Raw genomic sequence first — 11,473 nt, forward strand, 5'->3', positions numbered from 1 at the left:
TCTGTAAGTGTAAGTTCTATAGGATTTGCAAGCCGTCTGCTTTTATGAAGCTGTAGCCACCACTAAATCTTTCTGATCTTGAGGGTCTAAATCCTCCAGTGTTTATCTGGAAGGTTTTTGACTACAGGCTCTTTTATTATGCTTAGCAAGTCCCTCTGCATATCTGACTCACTTCTCCCTCCTCTTTTTCCTCCGGAGAGGCGGCAGATGGAAGAGTTTTTTCAGCATAATCAGCCTCCTCCCTTTCTCCCAGCTCTTCCAGTGAAGCGGCAAACGGAAGGGTTTCTTTATTCCCTGCCTGTTTTACTCTTTCTAACTTACAGCCTTCCCTTTTAAGATCTAAGCAATCTCTGATTAAAGTCCACAATCCAAATGTTTTTACCGGGACCCGTTGAGGTCTGTGGACAGTGTAACAATCTTGTAGTCTTTCCCCAACCTTTTCCCAGGTTTCCAGGCTGACGGTACCTTCATCTGGAAACCACGGGCAAACTTTTTTTACAAATTTTAAAAATTTATCTAATTGTTCTTTGCTCACCCTGCTGCCACGGGCGGCAAGCGATTTTTTTAATCCTCTAATGTAAAGGTCCTTGCTATTAGCGTGACCCATTTCCCTTTATCCTCGGCCCTTCTTTCACACAAGTAAAACACACAGATGCTCGGCTGGCCGTGCCCCTCGCGGGACCAAGACTATCGTGGCAATTAAGCGTGACGGAATAAACCCCCGCCCTGGCAAAACCGAAGTTTTGATCGCCGTTTAGCCGTAAGACAGTGCCGGAAACGCAGTTACGAGCCCACTCAAGCTCCGTAACACGAAGTCGTGGAGCTATCACTCACTCACACATTCATTCGACCGAGGTGACAGTGCCCTACTCACCGTAGCTCCGTTTAGCTCGTGAACCGAGCCGGTACCAATCCGTACGGTGTTCCTCACTGAATCCCCCGTGTTCAGGCCCCACGTTGGGCGCCAATTGCGGCTGACCAGCAGCCACGAATCAACGCAGATCCTGAAAGGGGGAGTGGGAATGAAAAGACACTCACAATGATGATGATGCGGCCGGTCTCCAGTGATACTGAAGCCCCGAGTTTATTTTCTTTTACCAATTTATACCATCTGTGTACATGCAGCTTAACAATCATGAGTATGTATTATCTCATTAAGAGTAAATTTATGACTGTTACATACAAACTACAAAATCCTTGAAACTTTCCCAAAGTCATTATCTCATGACAAAGCCCACCAATTATCCTGCTAGTCTTCAGTCCTCAGTGTCCGGGAACCGGTCACTCCCACCTCATTCCTCAGCAGCTTGCAAGCACCCTCCAGGTGCAGGCAGAGATAATGCCTTAGAAGCTGAAACAAGTTAATTGTAAATTGAGCCAGTCTGCAAGGCATTAAAATAACAAGAAATTATGGCTCCCCACATGTGTGTGTGTGTGTGTGCGCGCGCGCGCGCGCGCGTTGGGGATGTGGTGGAGGTTAACAGTTGTCCAATTATCTATTGCTGTATAACAACCACCCTCCCAACCACACAATTTTTGGCTTAAAACTGTTAAAATAAAAAGTAAACAGAGACCAGCCTTGAAAATTCCCTGAGCAGACAAAATTAGTTTAGTCATACCAGCAAAGCTTAATTTAGCTGATTTTGCAAGTCTAACTTGACCTGGTTCATTTCTTGCTTATGCCTCTGGAAATCAGAAGCAAACCTTGAACTCTTTCCCAAGGTTGATATGAGGTAACCGCTGACCAATTTCCCTGTCATTTAAGAACATTGTAATATAATAACCAATCCCTGTGAAGAACAAACAGTCACTGCTTTCTCACTCTATAAGCTGTGAGATTTATAACAATATTCCATGTTTGGTTTTGAAATGTTCTTACTTTGCAAACCATCTTTTGGCGTGAACCCAATAACCTTTTACTAATCGCTACTTTGGTGATTTGTTGATTTTACTTCTGTTATTTCTGAACTTTTGACAAAACAGTAACAATTATTTTGCTCATGAATCTGGGAGTTAGTGGGGCTCTGCTTGACAGTTCTTGACTGAATTCCTTCGGCAGTCAGATGGTAGGTAAAGCTGGGGGCATCTCAAAGCCTGGGAAGACTCAAAGGGCTGGGGCTCCGTGGGACTCTTCCCCCCGCTGCATACCTCCCACTCCACGCACATGGCTGCTTCAGGGCAGCTAGACTTCTTCCATATGATCTAAAGTGGACTTCCTCTACCCTGCCCCCCCCATTATGACTGTCATCTATTCAGTTTTGGGAGGGTACAGCCCCCAGACTCCAAGATGGTTTTGAGGTGTGGGTTTTCCTCTTTCAGTGTCTCTTTGACTAAGTTTCGGGTCAGTTGCTCCGTTGTGTTTCCCTCAGGACCTGAGGCTGAAAACTCTTTCCCAGGTGTTTTGGCAGCTGACTGTTTGTCTCCCCAACATCACAAAAATGGTCCATGGGAAGCCTGGGAGTTGAGAGAAAGCTTTGGGAGATCTGACTGACAGATTTTAGGTCAAGAAAAAATAAAATTCATGAGTTTTTTGGGGGTCAGGGAAACCTGTTTTCTTTCCCAGTTCTTCTAGGTCCAGATCTCTGACATTTGAATGGGTTCCTCTTTTACTTTCCCTCATTTGTCACAGATAACATCTTAATCAGTAATTTGCAACAATAGAGTAATTTTTTTGCATACTATTTCGTGCAATAGATGATTTTTGTAAAAAGACAAGCTTTTTGATGATAAGCCATAAAAATGATCTTTAAGAGTTTGGCAACTAAGCAGGAAAGACAACCGGCAGTCTCAAGACTTGGGCTCAGATCCTCTCTCCATCATTTAATAGTTACTTCACTTCTCTGAGTATCGGTGTCCTCATCTGAAAAACGGATAACACTTGCCTTACTTGCTTTCTAAAATCATAAGGATCAAGGTTGGTGGAAGCTCAGATGTTGCACCTGCCTGAGAGTCTGGACAGTGGGTGGGGGAAGCGCTTAGAGGGGGATCCATGGTTTCTGCCAGCGCTTCTGCTGTGGGGAGGCTGCCCCTCTGGCTCTCGCTCTGCAGCCAGATGATTTGCTTCCTCTTTGTGTGTCCCTGGCACCTTTTGAGCTGCTGCCCCAGAGCTGGAACTCAGAGTGAGTGAGTCAGTCAGCAAAATGCTCTTCCCCACTTCTCCTGCCTGGCCCACACTGACTCATCTATCCAGTCTCAGATGAAACATCATTTCCTTAAGAAAGCCTTCCTTGGGGCTGCCGGTTAGCTCAGTTGGTTAGAGCGCAGTGCGCTTGACAGCAAAGTTGCCCGCTGGATCCCCACATGGGCCACTGTGAGCTGCGCCCTCCACAACTGGATTGAAACAACTTCTTGACTTGGAGCTTGGCTTGGAGCTTGGTCCTGGAAAAACACACTTAAAATAAATAAAAGTTAAAAAAAAGAAAGAAAGCCTTCCTTGAGCACGCCCCACCAGGCCCCACTCTCCTGGACTACGGTCAGGAAATAGATAGCAGATATTAGGATAAAAAAAGCTTTAAAAATTAAGAATCTAATCAAGGCTGAAGAAGTTAGCTACAACCTCAGTGAAGATTACAGATTTCTCTGAGCAGATGGAAGAAGTCAGAAATGGCATCCCTTCAATTCAGAAAAGCTCAACCGTATAAAGAACTCAGACATGGTATAGTAACTGTGAAAAGGGCTCATTCTTAAATTCTAAAATTGAAGATACTAGAATGTTTCAACTTAAATACATTTACAATTATGATTTTAGATGGGAATTATAAGGCTGACTTGTTGGTCCAATTAGGCAAATTTTCTTAAACATTGCAAATACATAAATACCAAATATGCACAGACTCCTTAATGTAAAAAAAAAAAAAAAACAAGTCAAAACACATAGCTCTTAAAGATTTAATGTATGCTTTAATTCTAAATCTTCCTGGGGTTAAAAGAAGCTTCTTCTGTAGTAGGCAGAATTCTAAGATGACTCCCATCCCTTGCGTATGGGTGGAACTTGGAAATATGATGAGATGTTATTCCCATGACTAGATTACTAACCAGTTGACTTTGAGCTAATCAAAACAGACTCCTGGAAGGGCCTGCCTTAACCAGGCAAGCCTTTATAGGGTGAAACATCGGAGTAATGTGCTCCTGCTGAGTTTGAAGATGTAGCTGACCCCTGGCCAACAGACAGAAAAAACACTGGGACCTCAGCCCTACAACCACAAGGAATTCAATTATGCCAACAACCAGTGAACTTGGAAGAGGATCTTTAGATGAGAACCACAGCCCCAGATTTCAGCCTGATGACACCCTGATCTTACCTATGCCTGAACTCCTAATCCACAGAAACTGTGCAATAGAAAACTAATATTTCCTCTGTGGTGGGCTGAATTGTGTCCCTTCACCCAAATATATTGAAACATTAACCCCGCATGACCTTATTTGGAAATAGGGTCTTCGCAGATGTAATCAAGTTAAGAGGAGGTCATGCCGAATAAGGGTGGGCCCTAAATCTGATGACTGACATCCTTATAAGGAGAGGGAGATTTGGGGACACACTTGCACATACACAGGGAAGGTGGTCAAGTGACGATGTAGGTGGAAACTGGAGTGATGTAGCTAAAACCCAGGGAATAGTAAGGCATGGATGCAGACATCAGAGCTGAATCCTAGACAGTCGCACTAGCTGGGCTTTTGGGACACTCATCTCTCCTGGTTCTCCTCCTGCCACTTTCAGTGGCCCCTCCTACTCAGTGGCCTTGCCGGCACTCCTCCTATTGACCTCTAATGGCTGGAGTCCTCAGGCTCCGTCCGGGCTCCACCCCCTGAGTCTCTCGCCAGGTGATCTTGTCTTTAAATCCCATCGATGCGTTGACTACACCAAACTTGACATCCCCATGTCAGGCGCCTTCTTTGAGTTTCCTTCTGGAATGTACAAAAGCAGGTCTGATGGCGTCCCCGTCCAGCAATGCCCAGGATGCCACCCGACCCCACCCACCTTCATTCTTTATTTGACTTCCTTCAGATCTCAGTGAGCTTACATTTAACCTTCTCTGACCAACGTAGCATTGGATCCATGTCACTTCATCCAGCTCATTTCCTTCATAGCATTTCTTTATTCCCTACAATGTTATTCATTTCTTGTTCACTTGACTATTATTGGTTATACTTTCTAGAATTTTAGCTCCATGAGGAGACCATGTCTCTCATTTACTTTTCTGGGCCCAGAGCCACACAAAGTGCCTGACCAAAAGCAGCTGCTCAGCAATACCTGATGAACAAATGAAAGGTTGTCCTGAGCCAGGTCACCTAACCTTGCTGAGGTAATTCCATCTATTCTATAATATTAAGAGGATTCTGTGCTATATAAGGTGGTATACTTGGAAGAGCCCAGTCTGCTGCCTGGCACATAGTAGGTGTTTATTTCCCTCTCCCTTTTCTGGGCCATACATAATAAGCTTATAACATGCACCTAAAAGCCCTTAACCAAATCTAGTGTGATGCACATCACATAGTTCTAAACTGAGTGTACTTATTATCTAGTATACAGATGCACTGGGCTGTATTCTCAGAGACAATGATTCAAAATGGTGTGTATCCTGCTGTGTGTCAAAGTTTGAGATCCAGTTATATAGAGTATACATTAAAGTGCAGTATTGGGTATATTAGTCAAAGTTCTCCTGAACGGAAAAAGACAATAGAAGATTATCTATCTATCTATTTATCTATCTATCTATCATCAGTAGGGTAGGCTGGCAGGCTGGACATTTAGGTAAGACTTGATGTTGCAGTCTTGAGTCTGAATCACACAGGGAGCAGGCTGGAAACACAGGCAGGATTTTATGCTTTGGTCTTGAAGAAAATTCCTTCCATTTTGGGGAACTTCAGTCTTTGCTCTTAAGGCCTTCAACTGATTGGACGAGGCCCACCACATTATGAAGGGTAGTAAGCTTTACTCAAAGGTACTGATTTAAATATTAATCACATCTAGGGGGTGACGTCATGGGAATGGCGGCAGCAGGACGCACTTTTTGAGTTTTCCTCCAGATCTTATCACAAACAGGACATATAACCCATCAAAGGACCCTGGGCTCATCACGCAGAACAGCTAAGTGACTCGTACAAGGATTACTTGCAGGCGGGCAAATTGGGCGAGCAGGGGAAGAGGGAAGGGAGCGGAGGGGAGACGCGGGGAGACGCGGCCCGCATCTGCGGCTGCAGGGACGCGGTCCGCACCTTTGGTTTTGGAGACGAGGCCGGCATCTACCGTGGTGGTGGAAATACGGCCGGCATCCACAGCTGCAGAGACGCAGGGGATCCCAGGATGAAACAGAGAGCACAGAAGCCAGGAGGTGGGATCTTTCCCCGTGTCCCACAGCTGATCTCTCCCAAGAGGGGGCAGCATATCCAGCATTTGAGGCAATAACCTTTGCTGGGACCTCCAATTGGGCCCTAGACCGGACAAAGGACACAAACTCCATACCTGTGCCCCTCCCCCCACTCTCCCAATCCTACTCCTCCCGTTCCAGAGACTTAAACTGGCCCCTGAACTGAGGAGTAGTGCCAGATTACAGAGGAGCCATAGCGCTCAGGTTCTGGGAAGACTGGCAGGCAGCTTTGACCCAGGAAGTGGCTGGGAAGAGTGTGATTTTTGCTGGGCTAGGAGAGAAGAGACTCCTCCACTCCCGCCCACCACCTTTTCTGGCCTGTGGGAAGAGTGTGACATGGCTGGGCTGGGAGACAGAAGACCCCTACATCCCCAGCCCCCACCCTTTCTGGCCTGCCTAGGGCAGGGCAATTACAACTGCGGAGGCACTCCCAGGGATCAGCAGTAAGCGGCAGAGGCAGCTCCCGGCTTTTAGCAGCTCAGAAATCTCCTGCCCGCCACACACACACAGACACACAAACACACACACACACACACACACACACACACACACACACACGGAAGAAGTGCCCTAAGACTCAGGAGAACCGGACACAGGGCTGGTGGTGCTACTCTCAGTGTGCATATGTGCAGACAAGAGCAGAAACTGCACTGAATTTGTAAAAACTACCATCCAGACCCTCAGCCCCATGCATCTGAATCTGCAGTCCCAACGTCACTCCGGGCACCAGGTGACTGGCTCTGCCTACACAATACGCAGGGGACTGTTTGGTACAGCAGAGGACAACCTGGAGATTACTTAGTGGGCTTAAGCCAAGACTGGTACTGCTTTTTGTTTTGTTTTGTCTTTATATTTTTGATATCTTTGCCTGTGTTGAGTGGGGGTTGTCGGTTGGTTTTACATGTGAAGGTATTTGATTTTTTCTTTGTTGTTGTCGTTGTTGTTGTGCTTGGTGATTTGCTTTGTTCTGAAATTGCCCTACCAGGGCCCAGCTTAAGAGGCACATATCCAGAGGCCAACTCCAGACCAAACCAGAGTACTACCGCGTGTGACCCACAAGGCACACACCCAGAGGGAATTCTCTACAGGCACAAGAGCCCATAGAGGCCAAACCACATTTAAGCGGTCAACCCTCACGCAGCAGAACACCCTGCGATGGGCAGAGCCAAGTCTCACAACGAGTCAGCCTAGGATTCACCACACCTACTCAAAAGAGAAAAGCAATTAAAGATCTTCTTTAACAGGACAATACACACAACACAAGAGTCACCTTTGGAGCACAGGCAGAGGAGAAGAACGAAGTAGTGCAAGTCAAATATAAAGGACACACACTACATAAGATAACCCAGCAAGAACTAAGAACTCTAGGGGATCTACCTAATACATTGCAGCAAACACAGAGAGTCAGCCAGAATGGGGAAACAAAGAAACATGTCCCAATAAAAGAACAGAAGAAACCTCCAGAAATTGAACCAAATGAAACAGAGGTAACCAACCTATAAGAGACAGAGTTCAGAACGCTGATGATAAGAATGATTAAGGCGCTTAGAGAAGACATAAAGAAGGATGTAGAAATCATAACGAACAACCAGTTATAACTAAAGAACACAATTACCGAAATTAAGAACTCACTTGAAGGAATTAACAGCAGATTAGATGAAGCAGAGGATCGAATCAGTGACTTAGAAGACAAGTTAGCAGAGATCACCCAAACAGAACAACAGAAAGAAAAAAGAATAAAAAACAATGAGGATGGTTTAAGAGACCTCTGGGATAACATCAAGCGCAACAACATGCGCATCATAGGAATACCAGAAGGTGAAGAGAGGGAGCAAGGGATCGAGAACATATTTGAAGTAATAATGTCCGAAAACTTCCCCAACCTGATAAAGGAAACCGACATACAAGCACAGGAAGTGCAGAGAGTTCCAACCAGGATAAACCCAAACAGGTCCACATCAAGACACATTATAGTTAAAATGGCAAAGGTTAAAGACAAAGAGAGAATCCTAAACGCAGCAAGAGAAAGACAGAGGGTTACATACAAGGGAACTCCCATAAGACTATCAAATGACTTTTCTACAGAAACATTGAAGGCCAGGAGGGAGTGGCAGGAGATACTCAAAGTGATGGAAAACAAAGACCTACAACCTAGATTGCTTTATCCAGCAAGGCTATCATTTAAAGTTGATGGAGAGATAAAGAGCTTCCCAGAAAAGAATAAGCTAAAGGAATTTACCACCAAGCCAGCATTGCAAGAAATACTAAAAGGACTTCTGTAAATAAAAGAAAGATGAAAACAATCTAACTACAAATTTAAAAATGGCAATAACTATGTACCTATCAATAATCACTTTAAATGTAAACGGGTTAAATGCTCCAATCAAGAGACATAGGGTGGCTGAGTGGATAAGAAAGCAAGACCCTTGTATAGAACAAAAGACACACACAGGCTGAAAGTGAAGGGTTGGAGCAAGATATTTCATGCAAATGGAAATGAGAAAAAATCTGGAGTTGCAATACTTATATCTGACAAAGTAGATTTTAAAATGAAGAACATATTAAAAGACAAAGATAGGCACTATATAATAATAAAGGGATCGATCTGACAAGAGGACATAACCCTACTAAACATCTAAGCACCCAGCATAGGAGCACCAAAATATATAAAACAGGTACTGACTGACATAAAGACAGAGATCAACAGTAACACTATCATAGTAGGGGACTTCAACACACCTCTGACAACAAGGGACAGGTCTTCCAGACAGAAAATCAATATGGAAACAACAGCCTTAAATGAAACATTGGACCACTTGGATTTATTCGATATTTTCAGAGCATTTCACACCAATGCTGCAAAATACACGTTCTTCTCAAGCGCACCTGGAACATTTTCCAAGATAGACCACATGTTAGGCCACAAAACAAGTCTTGATAAATTTAAGAAAATTGAAATCATACCAATTGTCTTCTCTGATCACAATGCTATGAAATTAGAAATGAACTACAGGAAAAAAAATGGAAGACACACCAATTCATGCAGGCTGAATAACATGTTACTAAAACATGAATGGGTCAAGCGGGAGATCAAGGAAGAAATCAAAACATATCTCGAGACAAACGAAAATGAAAACACGACGACCCAAAATCTATGGGATGCCGCGAAAGCAGTCCTAAGAGGGAAATTCATAGCTTTGCAGGCCTACCTAAAGAAACAAGAAACATCAGTAATCAATAGTTTATCTTCACACTTAAGGGATCTGGAAAAAGAACAGCAAAATAAGCCCAAAGGGAGCACAAGGAAGGAGATAATAAAGATCAGAGCAGAAATAAATGAAATAGAAACCAGAAAAACAATACGAAAGATCAATGAATCCAAGAGTTGGTGCTTAGAGAAGATAAACAAAATTGACAAACCTTTCGCCAGACTCATTAAAAAAAAGAGAGAGAGGACCCAAATTAATAAAATCAGAAAAGAAAGAGGAGAAGTGACAACAGACACTGCAGAAATACAAAAAACTTTAAGAAATTACTATAAGCAACTATATGCCAACAAATTTGACAACCTGGAAGAAATGGACAATTTTCTAGAGGCGTACAACCTTCCAAGGCTAACTCAAGAAAAAACAGAAAACTTGAGTAGACTGATTTCCACCAGGAAAATTGAATCAGTCATCAACAATCTCCCAACAAACAAAAGCCCTGGACCAGATGTCTTTACAGGTGAATTTTACAAAATGTTCAAAAAAGAATTATCACCTATTCTCCTCAAGCTCTTTCAAAAAATCCAGAAGGAGGAAAGGCTCCCAAACGCTTTTTATGAAGCCACTAGCACCCTGATCCCAAAATCAGACAAAAACACCACAAAAAAAGAAAACTACAGTCCGATATCACTAATGAACATAGATGCAAAAATCCTCAACACAATATCAGCGAACAGAATTCAGCAATACATGAAAAAGATCGTACACCATGATCAAGTGGCATTCATCCCTGGTATGCAAGGGTGGTTCAACATCTGCAAATCAATTAATGTGATACACCACATTAACAAAATGAAAAATAAAAATCACATGATCATATCAATAGATGCAGAAAAAGCATTTGATAAAATCCAGCAACCATGTATGATAAAAACCCTAAAGAAAGTGGGAATAAGAGGGATCATATCTCAACATAATAAAGGCCATATATGACAAACCCACAGCTAACATCATACTCAATGGAGAAAGCTAAAACCATTCCCCCTAAGATCAGGAACAAGGTAAGATTTCCCACTTTCTCCACTTCTATTCAACATAGTGCTGGAAGTTCTAGGCACAGCAATCAGACAAGAAAAAGAAATAAAAGGCATCCAGATTGGTAAGGAGGAAGTAAAATTGTCATTATATGCAGATGATATGATACTATATATAGAGAACCCTAAAGACTCCACCAAGAAGCTGTTGGAGCTGATAGATGAATTTAGTAAAGTAGCAGGATACAAATTATTATTCAGAAATCAGTTGCATTTGTATATACCAATAATAAAACATCAGAAGGAGAAATTAAAAAAGCAATCCCATTTACAATCGCTCCAAAGATTATAAAATACCTGGGAATAAATTTAACCAAAGAAGTAAAAGATCTGTACTCAGAAAATTATAAGACACTGAAGAAAGAAATGAAAGAAGATACAAATAGATGGAAACACATGCCATGTCATGGATAGGAAGAATTATTACAGTTAAAATGTCCATACTGCCTAAGGCAATATACATATTCAACGCAATTCCTATCAAACTACCAACGACGTTTTTCACAGAAATAGAACATATAATCCTAAAATTTATATGGGACCATAAAAGACCCCGAATAGCCAAGGCAATCTTGAGAAATAAGAACAAAGTGGGAGGTATAACAATACCTGACTTCAAATTACACTACAAGGCTACAGTAATCAAAACAGCATGGTACTGGCATAAAAACAGACACATAGATCAATGGAACAGAATAGAGAGTCCAGAAATAAATCTATGCCTATATGGCCTTTTAATCTATGACAATGGAAGCAAGAATGTACGGTGGGGTAAAGACAGTCTATTCAATAAATGGTGCTGGGA

The sequence above is a fragment of the Rhinolophus ferrumequinum genome, unplaced genomic scaffold (assembly GCF_004115265.2).
Source record: "Rhinolophus ferrumequinum isolate MPI-CBG mRhiFer1 unplaced genomic scaffold, mRhiFer1_v1.p scaffold_63_arrow_ctg1, whole genome shotgun sequence".
NCBI lineage: Eukaryota > Metazoa > Chordata > Mammalia > Chiroptera > Rhinolophidae > Rhinolophus > Rhinolophus ferrumequinum.